Source organism: Lathamus discolor, chromosome 2, assembly GCF_037157495.1.
Source record: "Lathamus discolor isolate bLatDis1 chromosome 2, bLatDis1.hap1, whole genome shotgun sequence".
Lineage (NCBI taxonomy): Eukaryota > Metazoa > Chordata > Aves > Psittaciformes > Psittacidae > Lathamus > Lathamus discolor.
This window is the reverse complement of record NC_088885.1, coordinates 115,700,982-115,718,854: the sequence shown is the minus strand read 5'-3', so window position 1 is coordinate 115,718,854 and position 17,873 is coordinate 115,700,982. Positions and strand designations below refer to the sequence as shown.

Here is a 17,873-nt window from a genome sequence, read left to right as displayed (position 1 = left end):
CACGCAAAAATATGTGGCATTGTGTGAATGTTATGCTTGCTGCAAACATGGCTTTCTGTTTCTTAGATGATTTAGGTAAAATTTGTGTGTTTATTCTTACCTAGTTGCTCTGTATGTATGACTTATGTAGCATTAATGGCAGCTAGGCACATATGGAGGTGCAAATGAGCTCTGGTGTGTTTCTACTTCAAAATGCTTTGTGAAGTTGCTTACTTTACAAAGCATTCCCTTTTTTTCAGTGTCTTATGTGACATTTTGTTTATGTGTAGATGGGCTGCAAACAGGATGGTAAAGCACCACTATATGGGCAAAGCATACTAATAAAAAGTGCTCATATAAATCCTCAGACTTTCTTGACAAATTGATGCATGGTTTATAATTTTTCTGCTCTCCAGTGTTCTTAAAACAAACGGCAGTTCCCTTCCAAGAAATCTTTTGTACCCAATTATTTGCAACCCAGATTTCAGAAGCCTGCTAAAGCAGGTTTCTCAGTTTTGCAAGTGCTGTTAATGGCAAGAGGTGCACATTTGGCATCCCCAACTTTATTTGCTGTTGTATGACCTTATTGTATTGCAGTGGCTCGTTGTTTGCAGGAATTAATTTCTCTTTTCAATTTTCCTCTATTTTCTCACAGCTTCATTAAGTTGCTCTCCCCCTTACCTTCCCTGTGCCTTCTCCCTCTGCTACATGACTGCCCTACTCCAATATCTTCCTCTGTTTAAGATAGAAATAAAAGTTATTACAAATTTGAGAGGGTTTTTTTCCTAAGCTTTCTGTCTCATACCAGATGTTGTATGAGCTACAGCTTTCATTTGACTGAAATCTGCAAGAACAGACTAATAGGGCTTTACGGGGATGGTTTTTGGTATGTTGTCATATTTATATGTTGTGATCCTACTCCCAAATGGGGATTGTGCTACTATAGGGTATGCAAATACAGGATGACTGTTCACACCGAGAAAAAAAGTGTTAACAAATTGAATAATAATGAATTAACCTGCAGAAAAAGCATTTTGCCCTAGTACACAGGAAGCCTGCATAACTAGAGCATATAATTTTAAATGAAGCAGGCACTAGGAATGCCTCAATGGGTGTGATGTCGACAGTAGCTCATAATTCATGGATACAAATTATGGCTGAATATCAGGAAAAATCTTCCTGACATTGAGATCTATTATGTTGTGGAATAATCTCCCATGGGAAATGGTGGAAATCCCACTGCTTAAGATCACAGTGAGCACTAGAAAAGGGACAAATCCTGGCCTGGCCTCCATCTTTTAGGACATATTAATAAATTGCTTTGACATATGCCTTCCTGCCAGGCTAGACAAGTGATGTCTTCTGGTATTTGCTGGGCAGGAGCAACAAAGGCAGCTGTAGTATGAGCTACCCTACCTTGCCCCATGACCAGGCTCCCTCTGCTTGTGAACATATCACACCAAGGGGTAAAAAAACAAACAGGACTTTGAGCCTCTTCAGAGGTGTGCTGGCTTTTGATGAGCTGTGGTTTAGGACCTGAGCCACTTTGCTGGCAGGGGACTCACACCCCCCTTCTGCCCACGGTGCAGGATGCCCCCATTCTCCATGTTGGTCTCCTCCAGTGCTGCCCTAAGACTCCTCCTGCTCTTGTGAGTTACTTTAATGTGCATAAAGGCGTGGGAGGTGCTGTCACTGTCTCCCAGAGTAGTCTCTTTATAACAGGACACCAAGGCATGGTGTTGAATGCAGTAAGTCACATTACAGGTGTCTGAGGATACAAGAAAGTGCTGTTGGTGGACTCAGGCAAGTGGCAGAAGCCTAACATGGGCTGGTGTTGTCTGCACCAACTGCAGGGAGCAGTGTGTGAAATAAACCAGGCTGTATTTTTGGCATGGAAGGAGAAGCTGGTTTCCAGCTGTGGTGCCCTGGGCTAACCTGCATTGTGTGAACTGTGCTTGAGGGCTGAGGCATGGAAGCAAGCCTGTTGTTTGGTATGAAAAACTCCCACTTGGGATCCTTGAGAGCTGGTGAGAGGGACTGTGAAAGGGAATCCGGATACTTTATTCAGTATGAATGTCTCTTTTTCTCTGATCTGAGTAAGTGCCATCCCTGGAGACATTCCAGGCCAGGCTGGATGTGGTTCTGGGCAGCCCGAGCTGGTTGAAGATGTCCCTGCTCATTGCATGAGGGCTAGGCTAGATGACTTTTGAAGGTTCCTTCCTACCCGTATTACCCTATGATTCTGTGATTCTATGATTTTAAGCCTATTCAGACACTCACTGGGCTCAGCAAACACCCACAGCTAGTGGCTGATGTGAGCCTGTTGTTTTCAGTAACAAATTATCTGTGACTGAATCATTTCAAAATTTCCCATTTTGTTACAAGTAGATAATGTATTTAATGCATCTGATTTAGCTTTAATTTAAAGGAGGGGTGGAAGTCTTCAACTCCGAGATGACTACAGCTAAAACTATTAAATCAAATGTGTTTCTTCGTGAGTAAAAACTAGATAAATGCAAGTGAAGTGACAAGTTTTACAGTGGTGACATTAAACAGCACCTCAGTATATATTGGTAGGCCAGTGGTTTGAGTTCGGATTTTTTTTTTTCTTTATAAAGGAGGAAGGGAAAAAAAAAGAGGTTTGACTCCAAAACCTAAAAGTAGGAGATGGTCAGTGCTTCTCCTCGGGTTAAACAGGAAAGGAAAAATTGAGGGGGAGGTGTGCTTGCAGCACTTTCAAGGTGGGGAGGGTTGGCAAATTATGTTATTAGAAATCATTAAAATAGATTTAAATAGAATTGCCATGATACGTGGTGTAAGAGCCACGTTGATTCTGTTCCCCTCCTTTCCTCCCCAGTTTTACACACGAAGGAACAGAGTGTATGGCTCTGATCTGTACTCACCAGTAGCTTCTTGCTTGCAGGTCAAGAATTACAGCTGGTGTATGTGCACTGCCTTAACAATAATATACAACATATGTAAAATGTACTTTTCTGATTGAAATGACATGAAATTAATGTCAAAGAGCTTCAGGATTAGAAAGAAAGAACCAATTTTTTTTTCCCCCTTGATGAATCATTAAAGACTAACAGAAAAGAAGTCAAATTAAAGGTCGTGGAGCCATCATCTGCCCTCATGCGTGTGAAAGGCATTGTGCAGGCATAACTAAGGCAGAATTTGACTCCCAAATTAACACTTTTGTTGGATGCAAAACTGAAAGAAAATCCTTATGACCAGTTTGTAAATGTATATAATGAAAAATTAGAACAGCAGAAAAATGTATTCATATCATATTTCTAATTCAGCAAAGTATTAATCACATTGATGTTCAGCAGCGTGTTTAAATACATGCTTAAGTACTTCACTAAATACTGCCTATAAACAACTTCATATGACAGTGCATTAACACAGGACAGAGTTTGTCTGTATACAATTTCGAGAGAACTACAATTATTTTAAGCACTGTGGCAGCCAGTAGCACAGAGCTGGATGATCTGTGGTGTCCAAAATCCCATCCTTCTGGCTAGTCCCTGTGCAGTCCTTGTCTCCCAGCTGCATTACCACTAATGTCTGCACAAGCTCATTTAAACTTTGTTTTATTCAGCAGAATCACAACTGCTGGAATTGGCTGGGCATTTACTAGCTCCCATTAACTTCAGCCTCAGGAAAGAAAGATCTGTCCAGGTCAGAGGTCTCCCATGTAAGGGTTTATACAGTGCTCAAGGCTCCAACTGAAGTCTTGTTAATGTGCGGGGTGTTTCAGGGACTTTCTGGGGCACATTTTACCCAGCAAGGTTGGAGCCACTGTCCTCCTGTCAGCTCTTGGGCTGTCTGCAGTGCAGCTCCAAGAAATCATCATTTCAGCACTCAGAAGTTTTTTCTTAGCTGCAAATATTTACAACAGCAATAAAGCCCTGACATAGAATCCCTTCTCCTGAAGCTGTGATTTGGCTTCACTCCAGGTGCTTGGCCTCTTCTCAGAGAGGCAGGGCTGCCATGGCAAGGGCTTTCCCCCCCAGGTAAAATGGTGCTGGTACTCGCTTGAAGCAGTTGCGATCACTTGAGGGCTTTGATTTGAAACTTTCAGAATTGGAAAATAATTCATTGTCCTCAGAGAAAATAATTGATTCCTTAGAGAAAAGTCCTCTGTCTTTTACATGGCAAAACAATAGTGTTCAACAGAAATGAAGATGCATCTTTAAATAATAGAATAAATCATGTGAATAGTGCTAAACTTGCTTTTTCAGGGTGTCGTGGTTTAAACCGATCCACACAGCTCGTCCACTCACCCCCCCGCCCCGACCCTCCCCGCTCCCAGAGGGATGGGGAGGAGAATCGAGAGAATGTAACTCCCACGGGCTGAGATAAGAGCAGCCCAGTAACTAAGGTATAGCACAAATCACTGCTGCTACCGCCAATGGTAATATTGATAAGAGAAAATAACAAGAGAATACGATACCACTGCCAAACGAGTTCGACCCCCCCGAAGAGACAGTGTGCCCTTCCGGGTAACTCCCAGTTACCTCCCTGGGCATGACGTGCTATGGTATGGAATACCTCTTTGGCTAGCTTGGGTCAGGTGTCCTGTCTCTGCTTCCTCCCGGCCACCCCTTGTCCCCAGCAGAGCATGAGACTCACAAAGTCCTTGGCCAGAGTAAACATTACTTAACAATTAAAAACAATCGGTGTTATCAGCTCTCTGCCCAGGCTGGAAGTCAAAACACAGAGCTTGCACCAGTTACTAAGAAGGAGCAAAACGGCTCCTGGTAAACCCAGGACACAGGGAAAAAAAAAAAAAAAAAAAAAAGTGGTTTTATACAGAAAACTTCTATTGATCTACCACTTCCTATTGATTTTCACCAAAAAAAAAAAAAAATAATTCTTCCAGGGCTGGTCATTTACCCATACAATACCACAGTTATTTGCCTCTGCTTCTGAAGTCGCTAATTACCTTTTTGCAGTAAGACAAGAAGTATTCTTGAGAGCATTTCCCTGATGCTCAGAGGCTTTGCGGGATGCTGTTGGGGGTTGTGAAGTAGTGCATGACAGGGATGGAAAGCCTTTTACTCCTCACAGAAGCAAGGCTGCAGAGGTGGCACCAAAGTACTCAAAAGACTAATGATTGTGAACCAGTTGTTGGTGTTAGGAACCACATGGAGGGTGCAGGCAGGGTTGAGGGGTGGCTGGTTTCATAGGTTGCGTAGTTGGACAAGGGGGGAACATGCCAGAATTGGAATTTGTCCTGGGTGGGCTCCAGAGTCTGGTGCAAAAATGTCATGCAAGTGTTACAGGGAAAAACACAAGCAAAGGGGAGTCTGGGATATTAGAGGTAAGAAAAGTGAACTGTGTGAACCAAATTCATACCACTCCGTGAAATCTATGGATGAAATCTATTACAGTTTAATGTCTGTTCTACTTATCAGTACTTAATTTGGACCAAATTCATACCACTCCATGAAATCTGTAGATGAAATGTATTTCAAATTTAATGTCTGTTCTACTTAGCAGTAGTTAATTCGTGGTTGTTCACTATCGCAACCCAAACACAGACATTAAAAATCTTTAAGAAGTATTTGATTTACCCATTTGTTGATCATTTCTATACACCTTTTTAATATGGTGTTTCCTGCCACCAGTGGAACCAAGTTCACCTGCTGAACTTGGGCCCCAACGGGGACCTTTAAAACCAAAGAGAACCTGAGAGTACACCAGCTGGGGCTAAGTCAGCACTTGAAGTTAGTTCAGGTATCACTATACCATACCGTAACAATTTCAGTACTCATAGTTCTGCCTTGAGACTGTCCCCTCAAAGAGCAACAATAATACTGCCCTTTGTCATAGGTCTAAATAAAGCCTGAGTACCTAATTCTGATTATTTCAGGGAAGTTGCTGCAGAGTTACATTAGCAGTGTTGCCAACAATTTTATCTCTGATCTTGCACATTTAGTATGTTAAGACAAAGCTTTGTGATTCAGCCGGTTATTTTTTAAATGGGAGGTTTTGATCTTGTGGTTGAAAATTAAAAGTAAATTGAAAGTAAATTGAAGAAAGTAAATTGAAGGGGCATCGGGTCTATGTAGCATCTTGGATTTAGTGGTCCGGTTTGTAATTTTTGAAAATGTTTTGGGTTATCAGCACTTGTACTGTAGAGTAGGGAGCAGACAGCTAATCCCACAGGATCTGTAATGTGATTTGAAGACAAGATTTGTGCAAAAGTGCTTAGTATTCATGTTTACGAAAATTACTTTTATTCACCCTGTACTGCAATAGGTTTGTGAACCTCCAATGACATGGATCTCAGCAAGTGCCCCAAACAGGTTTTCATGATTGCTCAGAGGTTCTGCATGTTGCAGAACACCAAAAAGTACTTCTTTATCTCAGAAAACAAAATAAATCAGAGGATTTATCATTTGAAAGCAATATACAGCTGATCATACGGCACTGTCTTTGCAGACTCAATGCCTTAAGTTCAGCCTTAAGAACTCCACAGAATTTTAACAAAATTATTTCTCAGATAAGAAAGCCACACTGCTTCTTGGGGTATGGAGAGTCAGTGCAAAATTTCAGTGGGTTTGTCCTGTGTAAATGAGATCCACTGGCATAAGGGGTAGACTGATTTCACCAGTTTATTTTGCAGGTAGTTGTTACTATTTTTTGTTTGTCATCTGTAGGTTCTTCTGGGTCTGAATCTTTTGTGATTCTGTTATGGTCAAAGTATTGCACGAGATGCAGCTCATCTGCTTTTCTCCAAGATAGACCCACCAGTTGAGCCACAATGCCTGCTGCTGCTCATGTTCCTAGGTGGTTACAAATGCAAGGTGAAATGTGCTCTTTGAAATGATCCAATCAGTGCTTTAAGGTAGTTTAAGCTAGTGGCTTTTTTCTAATTGTAAGAGACTAGAAACAATTACTGCAGCCCAGCTAGATAAGCTGTGATTTTCACAAGCACAGTGCTAAACCAAAGCAATTGCTTTATCATGTTTGCACTCCATAGGATGAATCAAAACTGTTTGTATAAATGGTGACCTAATACGTATAAAAACATATTTATTTTAGCCAGATCAGCAGTGTCAATATGAATATTTTTGATAAATTGCACCACATTTGGGATTTTATTCTGGCTTTACTAATTTACAGGAAGACTGCAAACTCAGACAGGATCAGGCTGCATTAATGTTCAGTACTGATGCACTGCACATTTTGTCTGTGGATTAAAATAAGAACTCCTCAAGTGCATTTTTTTTATTTTATTTCCCGTGCTTTTCTTTTTCTGCCACATCTTTTTCATCTGTTTCTCTTTGTGAAAATCCAAATTCATCAGGAATGAAGGCTGAGTTGAGTTTTCACCTGCAGGGCATGTGACAGGACATAAAGTTGGGCAGCATAAATCTGTCTGCTCGTGCTCATATCCCAGTTCACAGCTAAGATGTAATCCTGCCTAATCAAGTGCTGCATTGCCCCTTGGGTGTACCCCATGTGTGACTCTTTCAAGACGTCTTTTGGGCCACTAGCAGGGATATAGGCCTGTGCAACCCCAGCTGTGACAGGCTGCAAAATGCAAGTTGTACTGTTGTTGGGTAGAGGAGAACTGAGGGTGTGTTACCCCTGTCAGTACTGCTGCCCTATATTAGGAGCATCCCCAGCAGCTGCCCTCAGGTAGCTCCTCTGCTGAGGGGGAGGAGGACTTTCTCTACCCATGCCAAACAAGCAGAAGAAAACTGACTTCAGAATGATCCTGTCTTTTTTCTCTGTTTTTCTTGGCCATGGAGAGGAAGGAGAGAAGTCTGCAGAAGCTTACAAGGCTGGGCTGGGTCATGAGAAGTTTCTGTATTTTCAGGATATCTGTATTTTCATGGGTGGCTGGAAGAAGCTGGATGTTGGGAAGGAGTGCTTGGTTGCATTTTATATATGGGTTTAATAATAACTAGTGTTAGTGGGCTGGCTGATGCCTTGAGAGGTGCAGCAGTTGGGAAAGAGTGAAAGAAGGTGCAATTTGGCAGCAGTGTGTATGCAGGTAAATGCCAGGCCCTATGCACATTCCTGATGGAATAGGCACACTTCAGCTTCTGCATGCTTTACCCCCAAAATTGCTTTTTCTTTAGGGAGATGAGAAGACAGCCATAATCTGTCTGCCTTTATGCAGTTCAGTTTGGGTTTAACCTTGAGTAAAGCACTGTGTTTCCATTGGGAAGGAGTGACTATTTTAGAAAGGATTCTTTACCTTGAATTCTGTAGGTTGGTTCTTTTGTGTCACGGTTTCCTCACATCCTTACCTTTCCTCTTCCTTACCCCTGTAATGAGGAGGCACACTCTTTGTCACATGCGGGCTTGTTGTTTTACCCAGTTTCCAGATCTTTATTAAGAGAGAGAGGGAGAGAAATTTGGTGGTGTATTTGTGGGGAAGGGAACTGCGCCTGCTATGTTTCACTGGGACTGGCATGTGGAGTAGAAAAGCAAATGTGCGTGGACTGACAGAGGAATCACTGACTGATCCTCATGCAGGCTGGGTTTGGGGAGCCGAGACAAGACGAGGCAAAGCAGGTATGACTGGTAACCCTGCCAAAGCCTGAGCACCTGCCGTGCCCACTGCAGGCAGAGGGGACCGGCCGGGCTCAGCAGCCACCAGGATCGATGCGCGGAGCCTTCACTGGGGTTTGTGTACTCCATTTGATTTCTTCCCTTTCACACCGAACACAAGGAACAAGCAGAAGTTCACTGCTTGGGAGAAGCTGGCTATGTCTTTTTTTCTGTGCTGCGTTTCACCTCTTTGTTTTTTTTGGTTGGCTGCAAAACCTGAAGCCAAAAGATGATGGAAATGCCTCTCCCGGGGGAGGGGGGAGCCGAGCACACCGCACCCCATCTAGTGGCTTAGCCTCAAACTGCTGCCGGGAGGGAAATGCGGCAGGAGGAGGAGAGCTTGGTAGACTCCGGCCATGGGCTTGGTAGATTTCGGGCTCCACAGCACCTTCGTGGGTGATTCAGGGATGCTGAAGCAGCCGCAGGATAAGGGGGGCGTTATCTGCCTGTCAGACCTAGGGTGGATCACAAAGAGGGGACATGCACCAAGCTTGAAAAGAGCCTTAGACAGACAGCAATACCAAGCCCTCTGGAGTTAGAAAATGTAAGAATTAAGCTGCTTCTGTAACCTTAATTCGGCCTCTGTTTTCAAAAGCATTAAGATACAATCTCTAATGATATCACACACTATTGTTTGTTACATGTCAGTGCGCAGAAGAGACCGTGCTGAATGCTGGCTCACTGTATTTCTTCTCTGTTGTTCAGCAAGTAGATCCTGTCTGTCACACACTACTGAAATCTTTTTAGAAGACACAATTTTTTCACAAGGTTTTCTCCACAGACTGCACAACAACAGGGGCCAACTGCTTCGTTGGCATTCGTTGTGGTATTTTTGTACCATCTTCTTTGTGTGGAGCATAATCAGTCACTGTTCCCATTTTGCAGGTGAGGAACAGAGGTACAATGAGGTTAAAGTCAAAGGTATCCTGTATTTGGGGAGCCCATTTCAGGACCGCTTGAACCATGTTTTCCAGGCTGCCCCTCCAATCTATCTCAGTTACAGCAGTGAGTGCAGAGTGCTCCTCAGTATCAGACACAGGGATCAGATCAGGCTCTGTGAAAATGAAGCACATGTCATTACTGTCCTCGGAACAGGGGACTGTGGAAAAAATAACTTGAAGGACTTGTGTAGCACTGCAATAAAATCAGGATCATGTCCTCCATGTCAGGGCACATCTGCCTTAACTCTTGCAGCCCTCAGCCTCTCCCTACACACTTTCCAGAAGTAAAGCAACCTCTTGTGGTCAGAGGTCTTGTTTCTTACCTGCTTCATTCATAGGGTGGCTTCATCCCCTGCACAGAGCCTGTGGCCATATGGTAGGCGAAGCTGTTGCTGTTGTTTCAAGTTCCTTCCCACCCGAACCCCATCCCATGGTCTTGGCTTCTTCATGTCAGTGCTGGAACTGATTTGACTCCTGGGTGAGCCTGCTCAGGCATGAAACCATTTCCCATGAGTTTATTGCTTTGCAAGGGCTCACTATGGAATGCCAAGAAGAGACTATGCTAGTGCGAAGAGGGGCCTAGATTACCTGGACAATGAGAGGAACAGGGACATAGCAACACTGGGTTAGACCCATTTAAATGGTTAGGTTTCATGTGCTGAGGTTGTAGTTTCATAGCCACAGTAAGCTGATGCAAGCTGGCGCTGCTGATGATACATCAGTCCTTCCCCTGTTTTCATGGCCTTGCTCTCCTGCTCAGTCCAATTTGTGAGGCCATGCAGGGAAGCTTAGTGGGAAATACCTGGATTAAATTCAGTGTACCTTAAAAAAATACTACTTTCTTACTTGTTTATTGCTTGGCTGCATGCATGCATCAACCATCACAAAGAGTGATGGGACCTGGGACAAGAAAGAGCAGAAATGTTTCTTGCAGTGGCAGCTTCTGCAGGTCTCTGGTGTTCTTTGGAGTGAACGTTCAGCAAGATATGCAGCTGGGAAGTATCATGGTTAGCTCTTTAAGGACCATACCAGCATAAACAGGGGACAGAGGAGACGTGCACTATAGCCTCTTATAATGACAATCCCTAACTTGCAAATGTCCCACATCTCCTCAGCATTTTCATAGACTTGAAGGTGAAACAGCCTTTTCATAGTATGCTGAGAAACAGCTCATCATAAAGGCTTTGTAGATCTGCTGTATATCACTGCTTTTTTAACTGAGGCGGTTGTTAGTGACAGTGGAGGCTGTGTGTCCTGGGAACTGCGGAGTGTGAACAGCACAGATTTCCACCCAGATGTATTGACAGCAGAGGAGCATTAAGAGTGCAGGACTTGGGGCTCTGGATCAATATGTGCTGCTGTGTTCACTGATTTTGCCGTCTCTTCCTCCAGTCTCAGTCCTTTCTGCCACATTCCCTCTGACCTGACCTGACCAGACCAGTCCCCATCCATTTCAGTTTCATTCCCTTCTTGACTTCAGTATCCACCAGAACCTGGTCCAAACCATGGTTACTAGCACGAGTCTCAGTTCCATTTATGCCAACTCTGTGTGTCAGTCCTTGCTTCTCTTTAACTAACTGAAAATCATACTTTCATGAACAATGCTGTTTGCACAATTAAATTCTCCAACAAAAAAAACTAGTTGAGGAAACTTAATTATGTGTATTTTAAGTATTTGGGATTGATCACAACAACTTTACTATACATGTCAAGTACTGCAGTCCCAACATGGCCAATGATTTAAATTACCCTGACCTTTTATCCCACTTGTCAGCACTCCATAACTATGCACTACTGTGTGATTTGTGAGTTATTTGTGATTGTGTGTGAACGTGGTTCAGCACATGAATTTTGATACTGCTTGATTTAAATAGCAGCTGCTTGAGCTATGATTCGCAGGTTGCTATTCAGTTCTTGGTATTGAGAAACATGGGTTTGCTTCTGTTTCCTGACTGGATGCTTTCTAAATCCACAAGAAGTTTTTGAGGAGACATGAGTTCTCATATGGAGTGAATTTTTCTGATCATTATAATTAGGCATCACAACACATTTTATGTATCAGTTCTTCTGAAAATATTAACCAGTGCTTTTATTTTAGAAAGCAGAAGAAAATCAACATAAATTTAGTCCTGATCTATGAATGGATTAATTATTTTTTTTTCAGATATCCATTCTCATTTCATTTTCTGTGGGTAGACTTACAAAGGAAGTGATCTGTGCCAGTTTTGTAAGCATGCGGTGTTGCTGCCTACATCAGATTTCCTTACCTGAATTTGAAAATGTAGGTCTGCCATTTCTGCTCCTTGGGAGCCCATCTGTGAGAAGAGGTCTCGCAGAGCAATATTTCTGTCTGGAAACATTTCTCCTTTGTTGGAGAAACCAGTATTGGTGTTACCCCATTCATGAGGATTGATTCCTGTGTTTCCTTCTGTATTTGTATATCTCGTGGTTAGTACATTTTAGAGTGTGCTGTTATTGTCTATCCTGAGCAAGAACAATATTAATTAAATACAGTTTAATTCTGTCCATCATGAAAAACTGTGAACAGTAAGATATGTATTTCCTGGTACTCAGAATGACTGATTTGGCAGTAATAAGAATGTTAAGCTTTGTTGGGGCATCTCTAAAGTGCCTTTTTTTCCCAGGGTGCTGGTATGGACATGCAGAATCAGTTAAGGTCTAGGCTGCAGTAATCTCAGACAGCAACATTCCCACCTATGGGTATGTGTCGGGACATGGTGGGTCCACAAGGACAGGTCTCAACACAGGCCCAAAGTCCATCCGGAAGACAAGGCCAAAGACAGGACTGGAGATGTGTTGTAGCTTACCTACATGGGGTCCATCCAGGCCCCATCCAGGCTGCCTAGGCCTGAGCTGAAATGCAGGTCCTGCACCCATGTGCAAGTGGTGTTGGGGGTTGGTTGGTCAGGGCCATTGGGTGCTGTTGGTGCCCTCAGCACCCTGACTGTGTGTTTTCTGAGTGGCCTGTTCATTAAAGATTAACCCAGAGCCTTCATGTTGTCCCTGACAGGGGCTCCTGGGCTTTCCTGAGATTTTTAGTCAGCCTAGGTAGGACTTTTCCTGCTTCTGCATGCTGTGCTTGGGCATGCCGAAAGTTAGGCATGTTAGTGTTTTAAACTTCTCTTCAGATACCCATACAAGTTACATCTCTTCTGGGAAAGAAATAACTTTCTTAAGGTTTTTCCTCTTCATCTTTATGTCTAGTGCTTTAGGTATGTGGTGGATCCTCTTGTGAACAAAACCTTTTGTTTGTGAATATTGAAGTATTTAAAAGGAAAAGTCTAAATATACATAGCAGTGAAGGTTTGAATTTATCTATTCCGAGTTAAGTGCATCAAAACCACCGTTTTAATATGGTGAAATAAGAGCACATCTCTCCTCCATATAGTTTTCCAAATGGGAAATCACATTTTTCTTCTTCTTCTGGAATGACTTCAAGACTAGTGGGAAGAAAAACCCTTTTGGTTGCTGTAGATTAATTAATATGTTAGTTTATTGTGGAGAGCAGGGTAGGAAGTACTGAGACTGAAAACAGTGAATACATCTCAAGGTCAAGTAGAAATGGAGCCACAAATAGATGCAAGTGGTCACAAGCAGCTGGGCATTAATGCACCACTCCCAGTCAGGGTCTTCCGTCCTGTGGCACTGTTAGAAAAGGGAATACATGTCCTTGAGCTGACATCTTGGAGGATCTGAAAGCCTCCAGTGGGACATAATAGTATTTCTTTCTGGAGCTTTCTGGCAACTCTGCTGTGATTTTGTCCCATCAGGGACTATTCATCATTTGGTCCATGAGGAGATTTTGTTGTGCAAAATGTCACACATGAATGTTTCATCCTGAGACTGTGACAATGTGACGAGATGTCACATTGGGATGTTGGGCTCTACCTTTAAGTCCAGGGCTGAGTAGGTACATGGCATATTCTACTGGGGAGCAGCCATTGCGGAGGTTAACATTGCGTGAATCACAGAGTTGGATAAGTGTCTCCTGACGCAACGGTGCAGGATTTTTGTGCAGGAATGTCAGTTTTTAAGGTGGGAATGCACTATTTTCCTATTCAGACACCACTGATGGGAGTAGATAGCTTTATTTTACTGTTCAAATGAAATGCAAGTGGGTGCTTGTAGATTTGAAAATATAGAGCTAAAATTTGTCCTTGCAAACAGTCGCTGAAAACCGGGTAGAACATTCTGCCACAGGGTGAATTTCACCCATGGAAGCAGACAGGTCTGTACTCAGAACTTGCATCCAAGTAGCTTTAAAACAGTTTATTTCAGGGGAGAGCTGAGCATGCCACCTATTCCTGATGTTATGTTTGCCCCACCTGGTGTGTCAGCATAAATTCAAGTGTCTTACTTTAGATGCTCACATATGAAAAATGTAGCCAATTAAAATGACTAAACTGAGAACTGCACTGAAAAAGCCTGGCTGGTATTATTCCAGAGGATGTATCAAAACAATAACTCCTGACATTTGAATGAAAAAAATGTTATTTTCATTAATAAGAAATACATTCATAATGTGAAATAATTCATATGAAATATCTTAATTATATGAATACTGTTCACTGTGTTGTGAATTTTTACAAGGACTTTCATTTGCTCAGATAACTCTTTCTTAGTGCTTACGTTTTCTTGAATAGAGGGTGGGTTTGAGATGGTATTACCTTTACTTACCTGCAGCATCAGTTGAAGTAGGGACTGTCCCCTAGATGAACTCAGCTGCCCTGTGCTCATCCTGCCTGTGATGGCTTGAACAGAGTGGCCACAAAACTGCCACGGGGATGAAGAGGTTGTGTAGTTTCTAGCTGAGCTGATAGAGTTCTCTGTGGCACAGCTGGACCAGGGCTATGTCAGTTATTTGTTAAAGGTGACTTCAAGGCACAGTACTTCATGTTAAGATTTTCTGCTTATGGTCACTGCTGTTGGCTTGTCCTAGGCTTCCCACTGAGTTGAGCTCAGACTCAAGGTTGTCATTGGTGTGTTACCAGAAAAAAGACTTTACACGTATTTGCTTGAATTTGAGGTGACAGGGTGCAGTTTGGCCTTAGGAATGTTAACAGAAGTATTTGCCATCTACTGTTGCTTATTCTCTTTTGACTTTGTTTCATTATCTTTTGAGCAGAAAATACCAGTAGGTGAAAAACCTGTTGCCTTTAAGGTCAATGGTAAAGCTCCCACCGTGTTCACTGAGGCAAGAATTCCATACTTATTGTGGTCAGTCTTTCCCCACAGTTATTAAATAACAAACAATTGAAGTGAACAATTCACAGAGGAATCCTAGCGTTTATTTATATAACCTCCTTGGTGAGCAGTAACAAGTAACATTCAGTAATAAATGCATAGTTTTCTTGCAAATGATGTATGAACCAAAGAAAGGTGAACAGTATCTGACACTCTGTTCTCAAGAAATAATTGGACCAGCTGTGGTCTGGCCAGCATTTTGCAGAAGGGGTTGGGAGTTAAATTAATATTGTATCTCTGCCATGAGCAAATCGCAGTCTCCTGAAGTGAGTTTGTAGGTGTCTTCTGTACTGGAAAGAGACATCTTCTCACATTACTTTGCCCTCTGGAGAGCTGTGGAAATAACCAGTTTTCAAATAGCAGTAGTTGAATATTATGTAGCCGACAGGTGAGGCTGTTAATATTGTGGAAGGTCGTTATTGACTCCATATGTCCTCTGATAATGACATCCTGGTTCTGGAAATGCACTTGTCTCTTGCGTCATCTGCACAGGTCATTAGAGATGATAAACATGACTTCTTGGTGCGTACTGAGTCTTGAAGGGGCTGTGCTCAAGCTGTGCAGTAGCTGAGGACGAGATTTCTTGGCTTTCCGTAAAGTACCTGCTATATCCCAAGCAGCTGAACAGTTCAGGGAAGTGAAAAATCTATGGGGTTTTGGGTTTTTTTATTGGTTTGTTGCTTTTTTTTTAAACTTTGAAGACTCAAGAGTAGGTTCTGAAAGCAGAGCAGGGAACGGCTATGGTCTGTATCGCAGCTTTCAGGCCTCCTGGGACCAGAGCTCATCCATCCTCTTGTCTTGAGAAATGCCATTCCTGTTCCCCCTTCTTCCCTGCTCTAGTTAGTGTTGAAGTGATGATAGACAAGGGAAGAGGTAAGGAGAAGGGGGAACTGATGACACCTTGATTGATGTATGGAGAACAACCAGATGCTGTTTCCTAAATGTGCAATTTTTGGCAGAAACTAAGCAAAACCGGGTAAGACAAACAGCACACTCTATTGCTTTTTAAGTGTCACCCCCATACAAAAGTTGGAGGTGCCTTTGGAGCATCGTTGCATCTGGGTGACCTCGTAGGCATTACGGTTGGGAGTGTTGATTTCGTGAGTGTTTGGCGATAAGCTGTAGACTGTTTTTGAAAGTAGATCCCAGAACACTATCTGGTGCCTTTCCTTAGCTAAGGTTTGGGATATGTGAGAAGCTTTTGCTTGGGACAGCTGTCCTGGTGTTCAGAGTGCTGCTGTGTGTTCCACCTGCATCTGTATCTGAAGAGCATCCAAGAGTGTCACCTTCTGCACAATGTCACTGGTGTTTGTGAAGTATTTCTTAGCATACACCACTGCAGTCTTAGGCTCCACTGTCTTCCAGATCATTCTCAAGTATAAATCACCCATTTCCTTTTGACCTAGAAACTCCGCACGTTACAAATCTGTGCAGGAGAAATTACCTCCCACTTTACCAAGGGTCTACTACCAGTCATACACAAATTGCACAGGAAGGGGACTGGTGGGGCTGTTGTCTTCTGTACAGCTGCTTGGGCTCGTTTGTGCTCTTGGTCCAGGAAAGCAGAAGTTTGTTAACCATGGGACTCCCAAGCTTTGGGAAGTGTGTGAGGGGCAGGGGTTTAGAAAAGATGGTTTCTGCTCACTCCAACCAGTCTGTATACAGCTGTCCATCTCACGTAATTCTCTGGCACTCATCACCTTGGTAAGTAAGCGTGTTTCTCAGATGACCATGGCTTGTTTTCATTTTCTCCTCTTTTTAATAGTGTTTTCTCCTTCATTTTAAATCAGTCTTTAATAAAGTTGAGAATTCTTGCCCAGGGTTTTATAAACATGTGTTATTAAATTTTAAATCTGTTTTGAAAGTGCCTCTATCCTACTCCCTCCTAGTAAAGTGACCTTTTTAAATGGAGGGAAGTGGGTTTAGATGACAGTCATGATAAATGCGGTCATGTTCACTCAATAAAATAAGGCCCAGTGCATTTGAGGATAAATCAGTGAAATGTACAGCCCCACCTGTCTGTCTCCATCATTCATTTCCACTGTCACTTTCACAGTGGCTGATGGATCACAGTTGCTGTAAAATTAGACAGCCTTTAATCTCATTTCATCCTGATTAGCTTCTCCTTACCCTTTCCCTCTAACTCACTGACTGACACGCTAAAAACTCACACCGGGCTGTGCTTGAGCGTGGCGTACAAACTTCTCTTCAAATACCCTTTTTGTGGGGCAGGCAGGTGTTCCACTGAGTTGAAATGGAGGAATGAGAAGATGAGATTTTCACATTATTAAAGCAAAACAGCAGACAAAGGCTCCTATAAAACTAGTGAAAGCCTGGCCACAGTGTGTGATGGGTCAAATTCTTCCTGTTACACCCTGGCAAGCCCAGTGAGTTTGAGAAGATTGTTCCTACTAGAGAATAAATTTAGCATGCTTGTTGCCATGTAATTTTGACTGCATCTACAAAAAGCTAGGTCCTTTATGGATGTGTGTTCATAAGAAACATTTTAAAGCACAAGTTCTCTGGTGCTTTCAAGGGGTGTTTACAGTGGTAAAAAAACCCTATTCATTCCCTTAGTTTTGATTTCTGTGTGTAACTCAGGATTCTGAGGGTCCTGGAAATGGTGAAGGAGAAAGACTGCAGTGTTGGTGATGTCACGATTTCAGTGTCAGAATTCCCTCTTAGATGTCCCCACTGTTGCTCCATCCTCCGTGGTTTGCCCAGCTCCCTCCAGCCCCATGGGAAGATTCATGAGACCAGGAACAGTTTTCCCCAGAGCAATGTGAGAAACAATGGTCACAGTAAAGGTCTGCAGTGTTTTACTGCAGTCACCTTTCCTTCTGAAGCCCAAATACTACTTTCCTTTCCAAGGCAATCTTCCCTTTAGCTTTCCTGTGAGTTATGAATGGTAGTTTGAGTCATTTTGGCCCAAACCTGTATCAGAGGGAATGTTGCCATCAAGTTAAGTAGGAACCAGGATTAAGCCCTTAGTTTTGAAGGTTGGGGCTGTTCAGCCTGGAGAAGAGAAGGCTGCATGGAGACCTCATAGCAGCCTCCCAGTACCTGAAGGGGGCCTATAGGGATGCTGGGGAGGGACTCTTCGTCAGGGAC

The 17,873-nt window shown here is 42.9% G+C and overlaps 1 protein-coding gene across 2 annotated transcripts in view; it reads left to right on the top strand.

Annotated features, from left to right (window-relative positions):
- Positions 1-17,873, top strand: part of KLHL14 (kelch like family member 14) — a 61,250-nt gene that overhangs the window by 24,300 nt on the left and 19,077 nt on the right. The gene's annotated exons all lie outside the window — the stretch shown is intronic.